Source organism: Urocitellus parryii, chromosome 8 (assembly GCF_045843805.1).
Source record: "Urocitellus parryii isolate mUroPar1 chromosome 8, mUroPar1.hap1, whole genome shotgun sequence".
NCBI classification, from domain to species: Eukaryota; Metazoa; Chordata; class Mammalia; order Rodentia; family Sciuridae; genus Urocitellus; species Urocitellus parryii.
The window spans coordinates 71,094,851-71,111,451 of record NC_135538.1 but is presented as its reverse complement, the minus strand read 5'-3'; the positions used below and the strand labels follow the sequence as shown (position 1 = coordinate 71,111,451).

The window sequence follows — 16,601 nt, the reverse complement described above, 5'->3', positions numbered from 1 at the left end:
TATAACAATTCTATGCAATCTACTTAATGGACTCTACCCTATCAATTTACCTTGAAAAACTATTAACTTGATATATCTTAATTAACAGATTTCAGGTAGTATGTTCATGTCCACTTGCAGAGTCAAGTCTTTACCATGAAGAAGTTTAAATGAAGAACTTTTAACAACCACAAATATTTAAACTAGCAACTATGCCCATAAATACCTAAATGAATAAACAATTAAATAAACAGGTAATATATACCATTCAATCAATCATTTATTTATTTTTGAGCACCTACTGTGCTGTGTGGTAGATATCGTTATGGTTGGACTAGGTATCTAAATGGCATTTATTAGAGTGGAATTCACATTTACAAGTAAATGTAATCTATTTTTACCATGTGAAATTAAAAGATTCTAGGGGAAAGAAATCTCAATAATTGAACCAGGTGAAATAAACAATTAGTATATAATTTGATAGCCCAGTGATAGGCAAGCTGCAACAGAAGTTCAACAGATCCCTTTAAAAAAATCATATATCAAGAAATCACACGTTGATCTTTTCTTCAGGGAACAAAATTTAATTCTAAACATGTACCTGAAAATAGGCAAGGTAAGGGTCAGGTCAACAGCTGTCTATAATACAAGGCGAAATACAATTAATGCTAATAACAAAGAAGAGAGACTTCAAAGGTAAGAAGAATTAGTTTGGGCTTAAAGAACAGGTTTTATAATAGTTTTGTTTCATTCTAGGCTTTCTTGATCTTAGATAACTAAGACATGGACTTTAATTTTAAACCTCTTTAGTATCACCTCAAACTGGGTCATCTGAAAGAAAATACCCAACATGAAAAACACAAGCTTTGAATGGAAACACAATACATTATTATCTAGCTTTACCTACTGTTGACTAGAATTTTAACAATAGAGTAAAAAGGGAGCATCTTAGGAATACAGGAAAAGGTAAAAAGAAAGAAAGAAAGAAAAAAGCACAAAAGAAATCTTAGTTGAGCACAGTGGCACAGCCCCAGCTACTAAGGGAACTGAAGTAGGGGGACTGCTTGAGCCCAACATTCAGGTACCAACGTGGGCAACATAACAACACCCTTTCTCTTAATAAAAAAAGAAAAAATGATATAAATAAATCTCCATGATGCTATGATACAAATAAAATGCTACATCAGGATTCTAACTTCCAAAGACAATACTGCAAACACGCTCTATGACCAACATATTTAGCAGAATAAGAAATCTAGAACTCAGGTCCTTAATCTGTGATGATAATTTTTTCCCAGCAAACTACTCTAAAAAGAAAGCATATATTTTATGTTAGAGGCTGTACATGTATCCCTCAAAATCAATATATGGAACCCTCATTATGGCATTAGTGGCCTTATATGAAAAGATTTTGCTCCATTCTCTTCATCACATGAGGAAAGCCACCAGCAAAGGAGGAACAGGACTCTCACCAGAACCCAATCATATAGACACTCTAATCTTAGACATCCCATCATCCAGAATGATGGGAAATAAATTTGTTTAATTCACCCAGTCTATTGCATTTTTATAACAATAGCCCAAACTAATACCACATTTGGACAAATATTTCAAACTCATGGAGAAGACAAAAATGGAATGAAATTTAAATAAACCTGTTTCCAAATTCCAGTTTAATTTACACAATAATATTCTTATGCTAGCACCAATAAGTTTGTAAGCCTATAAGAAATTTCAGTAAAACTTATATTGTATATACATAATATTATATAATACAGGCATGTAATATACTTCATGGCAAGTATATGCATGTTATTTTATTGTTTGTTATACATACCATATTTGTTTCTGTAAATTGTAAAAAAAAGTTATTTTGAAATAACTGCCATACTTCTTATTAAGGATAACATACTTTTTAAAATCATTGTATGATGTAATGGGCTTTTTATTATGCTGCATATGAAAGAAGGGATATAATAATGATGAAACATTCTTGATGCATCAGACTGAAAAATTAGATTTTATGGACCCATCTGAAACTGGGTTCTAACTGGGAAATCCTCATCCTCTTCCCCCCCTTGCTCTCATTGTGAAAGATATATCAATTTAATTTGGTTCCTGTTATGGTCTGTTAAATTAAGCACAGAATGGTAGTAAAAAAATATTTAGAGTTCCAATCTTGATCAATTGTTCCAGTTCTAATCTCAAATTATGTATGCTCTTGGATAAGTCATAAACTAAATGACTTCTCAATTTCTTCATCTGTAAAATGGAAATAACTATCCAACCTCCTGAGGACACTAATTAATTAACAACTGGGTAAAATGAAACATTCAGCAAAATTATAATATAAATTTAAGTCTTTGTTCAAGCTAAAAAAAATTTAAAGCATTTTAAAAAAATCTACACTGAATAGCATTCCTAACTTCATCTTTCTGATTATAAGACAGCCTCAAAATCAGCTGACAACTTATTATGTAAAAGAGAATGCTTTTACTGGCTTAAAAGCTCTACAAATCATCTGTGCTTTTGTAATAAAAATGAGACTCATTTAATCCAAAGTACCACAAAAGAATTAAAATTATCATCCAGAATTTCATGTAATAGAATCAGTTTGTAGGAAACAATAGAAATGATACTAAAAGACTAAAGTTATTGCTCAATATAATACTTTCTGTCTCCCCTCCACTAAATTACAAATTATGTTTGCTAAAAAGTATAGAAATGGATATATTTGAAAACTAGTTTGTTGAAAATGCTGCAGGTATTGATTTTACTCATCTCCTCCTTCTGTCAATTCAGAGTTCTTTGATGGAAACAACTGTACTAAAAAAAACATGCACCACTTTGGATTCAATTCAACAAGTAATTAGTGAGCAATTAAATACAGTGTTAATTATTCTTAAAATGTTATACATTACATGATGTTTATAAATTAAATTATATGTTCCTGAGACTTCTGCTTATGGATGGAGTAGACATACATTTCCCTATTGTTTCACTAATAAAACTAAAAATTACTGGATATGACACAACATAAGATAATTCTAAAAAGTGTAGAGATGGTAGTAGTACAACTAAGTAGCTCAGCACAATGATGAAACTCTGAGGTTGCTTTTTGCCTTATAATTTCAAACTGATACTAGAGAAACTAGCAACCCAAGCAATGCCAATGGAAGGAGATAAAAGGAAAGGGGGAGGGGTGTTAAGAAAAGTCTTTATCAATGACAGAGGTAGTATAACAAGATAGAAAACTTTTTAATAATTACCACTAAAAAGCTAGCAAAAAAAAAAAAAACTTGGCCCACCCATAACTCAAGACGACAAAGGCCAATAGGGTAGCCAAGATACCCATCCTCCCAGGGGGAATGGATTCCCAGTCTCCTGCCAAGATGGAGTCAGAGAAAGCTGAGTGGGAAACCAAGAGGAACCCCTACCAAGCTGTCAGTGAAGAACAGGCAGAGGAGCAAGACTTCCACTCCACCCCTATGTAAAAAAATATCTTTCTATCTCTCTCCATGGTGGTATCAGCCCAGGCCTAAGAGAATCAGGACTTTCACCATCATCCAGTGATGATAAGGTGTACCTCCCTAGAACATTAACATCAGTGGAGGCCACATGGGAAGCCTGAACTTTCACCTCCACCTTGCAGTAACAAGAAACACCCTCCATTCCTTCACCCAAGTAGAGAACACAACTTTTACCCCCATCTGAGAGTAACAAGTTAATGCCTGCCTTTCTCCTGCTGGGTTGGAGTCAGGGGAGGTCTGCAAAAACAATACTGAAGCAAGACCCAGGATCCCATGGCATAACATCCAAAATGTCCAGGTTTCAACCAAAAATCACTAGTCACACCAACAATTAGGAAAATTGCAATTTAGGAAATGAGAACTATTACACTTCTGCATACTTTTACTTAATTTACAGATATCCTTTCTTCATTTTCGATTTTCATTTTTGTTTTTTATTTTTTGAGGCATGTAGTACTGGGGATCAAACCCAGGGCCCCAGACAGAGCTATATCTCCAGCCCTGAATGATTTTTAGCTGAGAGCAATGTTTAAGATTTTAGATTTAAATTTATTTTTTATAGTTTTCAATCAAATCTATCACAGACAAAAGAATTACAAAAACTATAAATGATCCTATAAAGGACTGTATGATGTCACCACAAAAGGTATGTCTATACCCAAATCTCTAGAACTACAAATGTTAGCTCACTTGGTAAAATCATGTGTGTAAATATTATTAAAGATCTCAAGATAAAATCATTCTGAAGTACCTAGGTGGGCCCTAAATCGAGTCCCAACCATTCTTAAAAGAGAGGCCACAAACATTCTCAGTTGAAGATGGAGCAGACAAATACAGATAACAAGCCAAGGAAGCCAACAACCACCAGAAGCCAGAAGAGACAAAGAAAAGATTCTCCCCTATGGCGTCAGAGAGAAAGTGCAATTCTGCTGATACTATGATTTCAGACTTCTGGCCTCCAGAACTGTAAAACAATAAATTTTTTATTGTTTTAAACTATCCAATTAATAGTAATTTGTTACAGCTGGCCTAGGAAATTAATACCAACTCCTTCCATTAAGAAAAAAAACCCACAAAAACAAATAATTACTTTCTGGATCAATAGCTTCAAGGATTTTATTAAAAAAAAAAAACTATAACTTAAGCATCTCTAAACAGGTTTAGAAAATCCAAAATTCAAACTGCTTCAAAATCTAAAAAAAAATTCTGGGTGTCCCTGTCAGTACTCAAGAACTTCCAGATTTTAGAACATTTCAGATTTCAGATATTTGGATTAGTGATTCCCAATCAGTAAAGTATACAAATATTTCAAAAATTCAAAACCTCTGAAATATGAAACACTCTGGTCCTAAGCATTCTAGTTAAGCAACATTCAACCTGTAATAATGACATGTTAGTTCACGTCCTCATCATTGGACAGGTTGGAGAAGTGAAACTAGAACAGGAAATATAAGACAATATGAATTACTAAAGAATATTAGGTTCACTCAAGTCTTAAAATATCAGTACATATATGATAAATAATAATAAGAAAAAGTTGATGGAATAGATTCACAAAATGCTTCAGGTTGATATTCCTTCATTCCCTTCAGAATTCAGTCTTTAGGCTCAAGGAAGCATTTACTCTTCCTTACTAAGGATCCCAAAGAGCTATTGTTGTTAAGGGGGGTGTTTTGAGGTTTACTATACAAAAAGAAAAACAAGGAAATTTTTTAAAAGCATTTAAAAATAACCAAGGCAATCTATTATGTATCACATAAATAATATTTTTAATGAAAAATAACTATTTAACAAAACAAAAATGTATTTAGTAAGAAGGACTTTGTTTATGGGTTTTTTTGTTTTGTTTTGTAAATCTGTTTTCTGTCTGGCTTAACAGAATTCTCATATTATAGTACATGAAAAAAAATCAAGCCCTTGGAACTGCAGATATAGCTCAGTTGGTAGAGTGCTTGCCTTGAAGGCACAAGGTTCTGGGTTCAATCCCCAGTATCTCAAAAAAAAAAGTCTTTTCAGATACTTATGAACACTCTTCTTTGATATTATGTCAAAACAAAAGTGCTAGTTTTATATTTATTTAAACCCTTTATTATGAGAATTATAGACTCACAAAAAGTTACAAAATACTAAGATTACTCAGCCTTCCCCAGTGGTATCATCTTATATACCAGAGTGCATTATCAAAACCAGGAAATTAACACAATTAATGAATGCAATTAACTAGACAACAGACCTTATTTGGATTTCACCAGTTTTTGCAAGCACTTGTTTTTTCTTTCTTTTTTTTTTAATCTTTGTGAACAGTTTCTTAAAAGTCAGTTGTGAAGTAGAATCTGAAAAGATAACAATGAACTGTATACATTCCTTAGTGAATGACATAGTTAAGTATTATTATAAAAATAGTTTTGACATCACAAACCCCCTTTTTAAAGGGTTTCAAGGACTCTCAGAGTTCCCACATCATGCTGAGAACCACACCTTTAGACCAGTACTACTCAGTCAGAGCCACATAATAATTATGTAGCCTTGATTTGTTGTGCTTCACTTTATTAAACTTTATGGATATTTTTTAATTGAAGGTTTGTGGCAATCCTATGTCTAGCAAATCTACTGGTGCCATTTTTCCAATAGTTTGGATGATTATTTGCTTTTTTTTTTAATTAAGTATTTTTAAATTAGGGTATGCCATATTTTTAAAAATATAACATTACTACACATTTAACAGCCTACAGAATAATGCAAATATAACTTTTATATGCACTAGAAAAGTAAAACACTCACTTGCTTCATTTACTTTATTGTGGTGATCTGGAACTGAATCCACAATATCTTCAAGGTATGCATGTATCTGTAATATCTTAAGAGATTCAGGTCCATTTCCAAGGATTTTGATTTAAACAGTGTGTTTGTGGCTCACTTAGTATATAGTTTATACTAACTTAATGGGTAATTCTAAATGTGCAACTGGGGCAGAGGAAAAACTAGTTTAGGCGAAAGAGATTCAATAAATGGTCGAGAATGGATTTCATGTTTTTTTCCTACCAAGTAGTGAATTCAGAAGGATTTTAAACAATCATTCCAATGTTATACCACTCAATCTTGTTTCTCAGTTAACTCTTTTTTTTTTTAAAGGCTGTACGACTGCACTGATTTGGTGTGATTAGGACAAGAACAGAATACAATGCGGGAATTCAGAAGAAAGTGCTGACTCACAATTTAAGTACCATTTATAAAGCTCCTAATGTTTCATGGAACTATACTAAGATTCTTAAAAATTTAAGAGATGACCACTTACCTTTCAACACAATCCTGTTATCTGTCCTAATGACAAAGAAAGCTTTCCATTTTCATAATATAAAAAATAGTTAGATTTATATACATTTAGGGTAACAGAAAATAAATATTTAAGTAACGTAATTTCAAGGAAAATGTACAAGTCATTGAGATAAGAAAACAAGATGAAAAGAAAATAGCAGGCCTGAAATTAAGGCTCACTAATACTCTGTACTGCTAGTATATTACTGATAAATTCAATAGCCTTAGTGAGGTTGTCATGGTTGTTGACCTTTTTCAATCCCTCTGCCTAGCCAACTGCATACTACCTGTATATGCTTACTTAATACAAGAATTCCACGTTTGACATTGGGATTTCCCTTCATTTGGCATCTATGAAACTTTTCTGGCATGCTTGAAAATCGCAAATCATCACTTTGAATTCATTTACATGCCATTCTTCAACAATTTTGAAGCTTTTTATTTCTTTTTGGTTTCATTCATAGACACTGCAACTTTGAACTGAAATAAATGGTCATCCTCTAATCTAAATGTATTTTACTGGTTACCAGGAAATTTTCAAATGTTGAAACCTTTAAAAATTAATTATAGTACTTTAATACATGCCTTCCAAATGTTCCAATACTTTTCAAAACTAGCCCTAATATTTGACCTTTGTAATAAAAACAAATATTTTGCATAATAATTATTACCTACCAACTTCTGTTTTATCTATAAAACTTGGGGAAATGTAGCATTTTTTACCTTGTAGGTTTATTCAGTTTAAATAAAGAATTCAATTTTTACCTATACAGGGTTGAGTATCCCTTACACAAAATACTCAAGAAGATCAGAACTGTTTCAGATTTTAGAGGTTTTCATTTTGGAATAGCTACATAGACTTTAACAGCTGAACATCTTTAGATTTCAGGGCATTTCAGATTTTTGTATTATAGAAGCTCAATCCATCTATACTAGAAAGCCTATGAAATAAAAGGACACTTGCCTTCTAGTTTGTAGATCAAAGATCTATTTCAACAAGATGGGTTTTTTTCTTGTTTTTTTTTCTTTCAAAAATATTTAATTGCAGTTCTCTTACTACTTGTATCAAATTATATGTTATCATGAAACAGGTAAAAAAATTCATGGATGACCTTCCAGAATATCTTTGTTATCCTTTGGTTAGTCATCTATCAGTCTATTTATCCACTTCATTATCCACCAAGTGTTGAGTATTTCTAGACTGGCACTAGAACACGGTGAAGAATAAAGGGAGGTTCCCTACTCTGTGGCTAGTAAAATACAAAGACTAAACCTTGATCAATCTCAACTCCTAGTCTAATGTGCTTCCATTATACTGATTAAATCTCAAAACTTGATTTTAGGACATTTTATTTCCCAAGAACAGTATCTGTTACTAATATTTATTTAACTTTACCATTCATTAGCTAGAAGATCATAAATATGTTAAACTTTTCCAAAATTATTTAAGACTTTGGTATTATTAATATGCTACATAGTTGCTATAAGAAATCATTAGTAAATCTATACTTGGTTTGATTTCAAGGCCTTCACATATTTACTCTGTCCTACCTAAACTTTACAATGAAAAAAGATTTTTCTGTCACCAAATAGCATAGTCTGGGTGGCTTATAAGCAATAGAAACTTATTTCTTACAATTCTGGAGGCTGAGAAGTCCGAGATCAACCTGCTGGCAGAGGCAATGTCTGGCCCACTTTCTGGCACTTGGAAGATACTTTCTCACTTTGTCTTCATATAGTAAAAAGGGAAAAGCAGCTCTCCAGGTCTCCTTTTATAGGGGGACTAATCCAAGTCACATGACCCAGTCACTTCCCAAAGGCTCTACCTCCTAATACTATTACAATGGTGATGAGGTTTCAACATATGATTTGGGAGAGGGTATAAACATTCAGACTGCAGCTAACATTGCCTAATAAGTCTGCCTAGGATCACCTGATTATTTGGGCACATAATTTTTGTTTGATCTACTATGTTTCATTGTTTAGGGTCCTAAGTGTTCAAAATTAGATGTGAACTCCTATAAGATTCACAAATTGCAAATTATTTAAAAAAAAAAAAAAGAAAAAAGAAAAAAGATTTTTCTCATCAGCAACCTCTTTATCATCATTCCTAATTCCCCTATCTTTACTCAAATACATAATCCAGTCTCTAATTTTTTACATAAGTGATAAACTTCTTTGAAACAAGTGCCTGGTCAATTGTCCTCACTAAACTGTGGACTCAAACTTAATTACAAAGAATAACAAGATATTTATCCTCTCCTTCACACTTAATAATCAAGCACTAATTAATTTTTTCACTCAGAGATTTTAATTGCCCAGACTGTTAATAATAAGGTATTTGTTTATGTCATAAAAGAAACTGAAATTAAAAAGAGAATTTTCATGGTCACTTGTGAAGAAAAACACTATTGAACATATTAGGAATCTGGTCTATCATCACTTATACAAATACAGAATAATAATAAACAGTAATTCTTTAAAGAGCAAAAGTGAATGTAAGGAAGTGATGGGTATTTAATGTTTGTTAAGGAAAGGCAATTTCTAGCTAAGAAAAGGTGCTGTGATGAAAATAATTGTTGGCTAAAGGACTACAAAGTTTAAAATAAGGAACTTCACTTGCAAATAACAAAATCAAATCATGTTTCCTACATTTGTTCAAATGTTACATGACATTTTAAAAAATTATTCAACTAACTCTTTCCTCGGACAGGGTCCCAGGGCCTATTTTCTCCTGAACTTCCTTCCTTTCTTTCTTTTTTTAAGTTTCCTTCAATGTATGCATTTTATTGGCTTCTCTTCTTTTGAGAACTCTTAAATATTATTGCTCTCCACAGCTGTATCCACAAAATTTGTGGCTACAAATGAGATCAATTCTCATTTTGTACATTAATCCTGGACAATTTAATTTAATTCCCTTGGGTGCTTTTAACATATAGATTACTCTTAAATCTTTATCTTTATTCCAAACTGCTTTCTAAATTCAGAATAATATATGCTACCATTTGATGGGTAATATTACTGAAACATCCCAAACTTATCCATCCAAAACCAAAATCATACCCAACCACCCTGTTTAATCCACTCTTTGTCTTATAATATTCATTATGCTTTTGCTGGTGATCTCAGACTCCTTAGGGACAGAAAGTGGGCTTCTTCTACTCCTCACCCTCATAACTAATCACTAAATCTCTCTTTTCAAAAAATGTCTTTTGAATTATTCTCTCTTCTCTGCAAACAAACAATTCCCTCCACAACCCAAGGTCTTTTCTTCTCTTTTTCCTTTATCAAGCTTTTAACCCATTTTATAGGTTGTCCTTAGCATGACTAGAAGCAAACCTGATTACTTTTCTTATTTGCTTAAGTCTTTCAATGAATCCCTCAAAATATAAGATAATGGACATACAATCAATCAACAAGTACATGAAAAAATGCTCACCATCTCTAGCAGTCAGAAAAATGCAAATCAAAACCACCCTAAGATACCATCTCACTCCAGTAAGATTGGCAGCCATTATGAAGTCAAACAACAACAAGTGCTGGCGAGGATGTGGGGAAAAGGGTACACTTGTACATTGCTGGTGGGACTGCAAATTGGTGCAGCCAATTTGGAAAGCAGTATGGAGATTCCTGGGAAAGCTGGGAATGGAACCACCATTTGACCCAGCTATTCCCCTTCTCGGACTATTCCTTCTCGGACTATTCTCGGCACTGTCTTCACAGTGCCGGTGAAGACAATGTAAATTGTTAAGAAAATTGTTTTCTTTTAGTGCCTTCTGGAATGTTACATAATTTTTTCTTTAGCCATTATTGCCAGAATTCCTATCTTCAACCCAGTGCCTGTGAAGACAATGTAAATTGTTAAGAAAATTGTTTTCTTTTAGTGTCTTCTGGAATGTTACACAATTTTTTCTTTAGCCATTATTGCCAGAATTCCTATCTTCATCCTAGTGCCAGTGAAGACAAAGATAAAACTAATCTACAGCTTCTGCAATAGCCATCACTGAACTGCTTGCAGAACTTGCCTAGACTATGTGTCACTTGTATGCATTGTGAACTCACTTGTATGCATTGTGAACTATCTGTTGGTGCATCGACTTGTGGTAGTGTTGGGGTATTTTTGCTAATGATGTCATCGGTGGTACAACTTTCCCAAAAGGAGCAGTCAATTGGCTTGGTATATCTTCCTCCCATCTGCTTGTCATGATCGTTCAGCTAAAATTTGGGGGCCAACAGAGGTGAGGCAAAGAACCTCACCCCCCCCCCCCGCTGGTACCTCTCCACAGGTGTGGCTGTATATTGGACCGGTAGTCAATGACGGGTAAGATCCAATTACAATGGTACCAACCTAAGACAGGAGGCTGACGCCCTGAAGTCAGCTCATCCGAAGACGAGTAAGGACCATATGTAGTATTGGACAACCTAAGGCAGGCACGGTCCCCAAGCCACATGCTTGTTGTTTAAACAGAGAGGGGGAGATGTTGAGAGCCACAGCCAAAGGGGCCCCAGCAAACTTCCAGCTGCCAGCAAACTTCCAGCTGCCAGCTGATGATTGGCTCACAACGGCCCCAGCAACATCTAGCTGATTGGCTCCTCTGCGGTGATGTTCATTGGGCTGTTTCCCTGCCCTTCAGACTGCCAGCTGATGATTGGCTCACAGCGGCCCCAGCAACATCTAGCTGATTGGCTCCTCCATGGAGCTGCTCATTGCTCCACCCACACAACCCAGCCAATCGGCCTCAAGAGCAGGAGGATTGTGGGAGGTGGAGAGGCTGGTGTGGGAGTGAGAGGCTTGGGGGAAGCCGGTGGTGGCAGTTGGGCTCTGATGGTTTTTTCCTGAGGAGCTGTTTTGTTTGGCATTTGTAGTTCTAAAAATAAAGTTAGTTTCTTTTGACAAGTGGCTCCTGAATTGTGCTCAGCCAGACTGCAGCACCTGAAGACCTTAAAAGAGCATACTACAGGGATACTGCCACATCTATGTTCATAGCAGCACAATTCACAATAGCTAGACTGTGGAACCAACCTAGATGCCCTTCAATAGATGAATGGATAAAAAAAAATGTGGCATTTATACACAATGGAGTATTATTCTGCACTAAAAAATGACAAAATCATGGAATTTGCAAGGAAATGGATGGCACTAGAGCAGATTATGCTAAGTGAAGCTAGACAATTCCTAAAAAACAAATGCCAAATGTCATCTTTGATATAAGAAGAGCAACTAAGAACAGAATAGGGAGGAAGAACATGAGAAGAAGATCACCATTAAACAGGGTCGAGATTGGGGAGAGAAAGAGAAAGAGTTAAGGGAAATTGCATGGTAAAGGAAGGAGACCCTCATTGTTACACAAAATTACATTTAAGAGGAAGTGAGGGGAAAGAGGAAAAAAAAAACAAGAGAGAGAAATGAATTACAGTAGATGGGGTAGAGAGAGAAGATAGGAGGGGAGGGGAGGGGAGGGGAGGGGAGAGGGGATAGTAGAGGATAGGAAGGGCATCAGAATACAACACTAGTATGGCAGTATGTAAAAAAGTGGATGTGGAACCGATGTGAATCTGCAATATGTATACGGGGTAAAAATGGGAGTTCATAATCTGCTTGAATCAAATATATGAAATATGATATGTCAAGAGCTTTGTAATGTTTTGAACAACTAATAATAAAAAAGAATAAGCAAAAAAAAAAAGAATAAATAATGACAAAAAAAAGATAATGGATAAACTCCATAGAATGACCTGGCTGATCTTCTGCATTATATTCATTAAAACAACTCCCCTTGTAGTCGAAGATCCAAAAATAAAATGCTATCAACAATTTTCAAAGTACCCAAAAATGAAATGCTATCAACAATTTTCAAAGTACCCCATGTTGTTTCCAGTTTCTGCTACCTGCCTTTACATATTCTGTTCTGCCTAGAAATATCTCCCTACTAGGTCTATATGATAAATTTCCACGTATTCCTCAAAACCAACCTTCTCTACGCCTTCATTTGAGAGACAGATGCTTCCTTCTTCTACACAAAGATCATTACTCTTTCCTAGTGCTACCTTTTCAATCTTGTATAAATTTGTTCCCCCTTTACACTAGGAGAAATAAGAATTATGTCTAACCCATACTGTATTCTAACCACTACTACAAAGGCTAGCATACAAGTGTCCCTCCAAAATACTTATTAATTTATATAAACAAAAAGGATTCAAAAGAATTCCAGGTAAATAAATATTTATCAGACTATATTATATCAAGAAAAATGCAATTAAGAATATATTTTAAAAGGCTAATGTAAACATTACCATAATGTTCACATTTGTTAGCACGGTCATCATTTATACATTTTATTAAGGAATTACAGAGGTTATCATTAAGAAATACAGAATAAAGGACTTAAAATCAGCATACTACAGTAATGCAGCCACATCAATGTTTATAGCAGCTCAATTCACAATAGCTAAACTATTGAACCAACTTAGGTGTCCCTCAATAGATGAACGGATAAAGAAAACTTGGTGTATATACTCAATGGAATATTACACAGCTTTAAAGAAAAGTGATTTTATGGCATTTGCCAGTAAATGGATAAACTTGAAGAATATCTTACTAAGCAAAATAAGCCAATCCCACAAAATCAAAGGCCAAATGTTTTCTCTAATATGCAGATGCTAATTCATAATAAAGTGGGAGAGCACTAGAGAAGAATAGCCTTACCTTAGATTAGGTGGAGGGAAGTAATGGGAGGGAAAGGGAGGGAATGTGAGGCTAGGAAAGATAGTACAATAGTACAACAGATATCATTACTGTATGTATATATGTGACTACATGATGAATATAACTCTGAAACATGTACCCCTAGAAAAGTGAGAAATTATATCCCATCTCTGTATGATATATCAAAGTGCATAAATGTATTCTACTGTCATACATAAATAATTAAAACAAATTTAAAAATTTAATGAAAAGATTTTAAATCACAGATTTCTGGTTGCAGCTACAACTTCTAAAAGAGCTTGGAAGTTATCATTCCCACCCTTAAAACAAAAAAAAAGTAACAAATTAAAAATAAATTACATTGCTCAGTACTACCAGAGAATTCAAATAATAAGGCTGTCTATCATCCTAAAATCTAGACACATGGAAGAAAACTCACAAGGAATCACAGCCCAGATCAGCATAAATAAATCAGAAGCTTCTAGAGCCACAATATAAGAACAATAAAACAGCACAGTTCACAAGGCTGTGTTTCCTGGATTGTAAGCTTTGGAAGTATTTCTTAGTCTTTTGTTTATCTGATTTTTTGCTCTTAGACAGAATGCTGAACAGGGTTGGAGTTGGTACTTGCCCATCTCCCTTGTCAGATAAGCTTCTGTATGACAGTTTTACTTTGGGACAAATTGTTGTTATGTAAAACTTTTGGGGAATATTTCCATGGTTACTTTTCTTCTCTTGCTCTCCTACATAGAAGGGATTTTCCTTAAAGGTTCAGTGTGAGAACTTTGTGCAAAGCCTGAAGGTAAAAATCCATCAAAGTAAAATAAGAAACCCAGAATAGCCAGAGCCAAAATCTATGGAATCTTTCTACAGAGTCTGTTGCCTCTCTTATTTGATGGCAGATCTGTATTTGAAGTTGATGGCAGCAGGGCAAAAAGGAAAACCTCCAGGATACAGAATAGGGCACTGGAATGCCTGAGAACAAAATGGAATGCATGAAAACAAAATGGAACCCTTGTGTGGAGTTTTACCACAATCTAAATCTGATGCTGTAAATAATCTGTGTAAGAAATGTTTCCCTTTCCATAGAGCTGCATATGCTCCTGGCCCATGACTCAAAGAAGTTAATGGAGAATATTCAGGGAGAAGCTGTCAGGCCAACTGCTGCCCCACACCAACAAGATAAGCCAGCAGAGCAATAACAAGGTGTATGCCTGAATTTAATAGCTGCTGCTTTAATTCTGCTTTCCATATACCACATATTTTACATGGCTAGCTTTATCCAATACCATACAAGGAAAGGAAAACTTGGAAATGTAATTTAAGTTTAACTGAACTGTACCACAGTAAATAAAATGACCAAAGTACACCTTCAAAAGACATCTAGAATCTGACACCTTCTCGCCATCACCAGTGTTACCAACCTAATCATACGAATTAGTCCCTGAATTCCTGAAATAATTTCTTATTGATTTACCTGGCCATTTCTGTTCATTCTCATCATAGCCATGAAAGGAATTATACAGTAAGCCAAATCATGTCAATTCTCATATCCAAACCCTGCAATAGCTCCTACTTTCCTCAGAGTAAATGCTGAAGTCCTTACAACAGCCGTAATACGATAAGTAAGGCAGAGGCCTAATCTCTTCTAATTCTCTCTACTTCCTTCACTTAGTCATCTCTGTCACACTTGCTCCCATGCTGATTTTGGGATCTTCTCCTCTGTTTCTTCTGTTATATTCCTCCCTCATATATTTGGTTCACTCACCTCCTTCAACTCTTTGCTTATATCTCACTTTATCAATGAGACTTATAATTTGTCCCTCCTTTTCTTCAAAATGGAACAGCCAATCCTCATATTATCCTTTTTAAAAGTCACTAACTCTTCAGTGTAAGGGTTTTTTGTTTTTGGTTGTTTTTTTTTTGGGGGGGGGTGGGGGTGGGGGTGGAGGTTGTTGCTTGTTTGTTGTTATTGCTGTTGCTTTGTTATCAGAACCCAGGGGCACTCAAACCACTGAGCCACATACTCAGACCTTTGTATTTTTTATTTTGAGACAGGGTCTTGCTAAGTTGCTCAGGCTGGGTTTGAACTTGCAATCTTCCTGCCTTATCCTCCCAAACGGTTGGAATTACAAGTGCCCAGATAAAGCATAAGTTTTAATTCCTTACTCTAGCTTTCTTGGTCTATCATAATCTAGTCCTGGTCTACTTTATTCAAATCTCCACTCCCATAAACTCTAGTTATTTTATAAACACTGTTATGTTTCACACCTTCTTTCAGATATACTTTCCATCTTGAATGCCATTCCTATGTATTTTTAAAGTTCTATTCAATTGAACCATCTCCTATGGAACATTCTTTGTGCTCTTAATAACAACTCAAATATTTTTGTGCTTCACTTTTATACTTTATATATACAAGACACAAAATTATCCTGAGCTCCTATAGCACTTTATTCACACTAGCAGAATCCACAGCATTTTTCACACTGATAGTTAACTTAAATCTGTTCTCCCAGTTAGGTTACTCACTCTTTCATGATAGAACTTATTCATCCTTTTTATTCCCAGCATCTAACAACACAGATGGTTTTCAATAAATGCTTGCTAAATAGTGATAAAAGTCAATTATGACTAGCACTGCTACTTATGCTAAAAGTTGAAAAGTAAGTGGAAGACAAGTAGGATATGAATTTTTTTCTTTTACATAAATTAGATTCTGAAAAAAGATAAAAGGGTCTTTGTTCCTGAGTAATGAATTCATGTAATTTACAGTTAATTTATTCTAAACTCCCTTGAGACCAAGTAATATGGTCTATACCTTCTACAATGAACCCACAACTTAAATGCCCATGCAATTTTTTAATCTAAATACCACATATTCCAGCTCCAATGGTAAAAATTTAAATACTACCAAAAAAGAGATAAATTTAATGATATTTGCAGAACTCATATAATTACCAAGTGGTCAGTAAAAATACTCTTAATATTAGCATGTTAACTTCCATGTAGTTTAGATAAATAGTTTTCCAATAATTAAATGAAAATAAAATGAACAATTAAAAAACTGC

The 16,601-nt window shown here is 34.4% G+C and overlaps 1 protein-coding gene and 1 non-coding gene across 2 annotated transcripts in view; one reads left to right on the top strand and one right to left on the bottom strand.

Annotated features, from left to right (window-relative positions):
• Rngtt (RNA guanylyltransferase and 5'-phosphatase) overlaps positions 1-16,601 on the bottom strand; it is a 229,378-nt gene that overhangs the window by 69,150 nt on the left and 143,627 nt on the right. The gene's annotated exons all lie outside the window — the stretch shown is intronic.
• Positions 5,434-5,507, top strand: Trnas-uga (transfer RNA serine (anticodon UGA)). The gene has a single exon. It is a non-coding gene; the product is annotated as a tRNA-Ser (tRNA).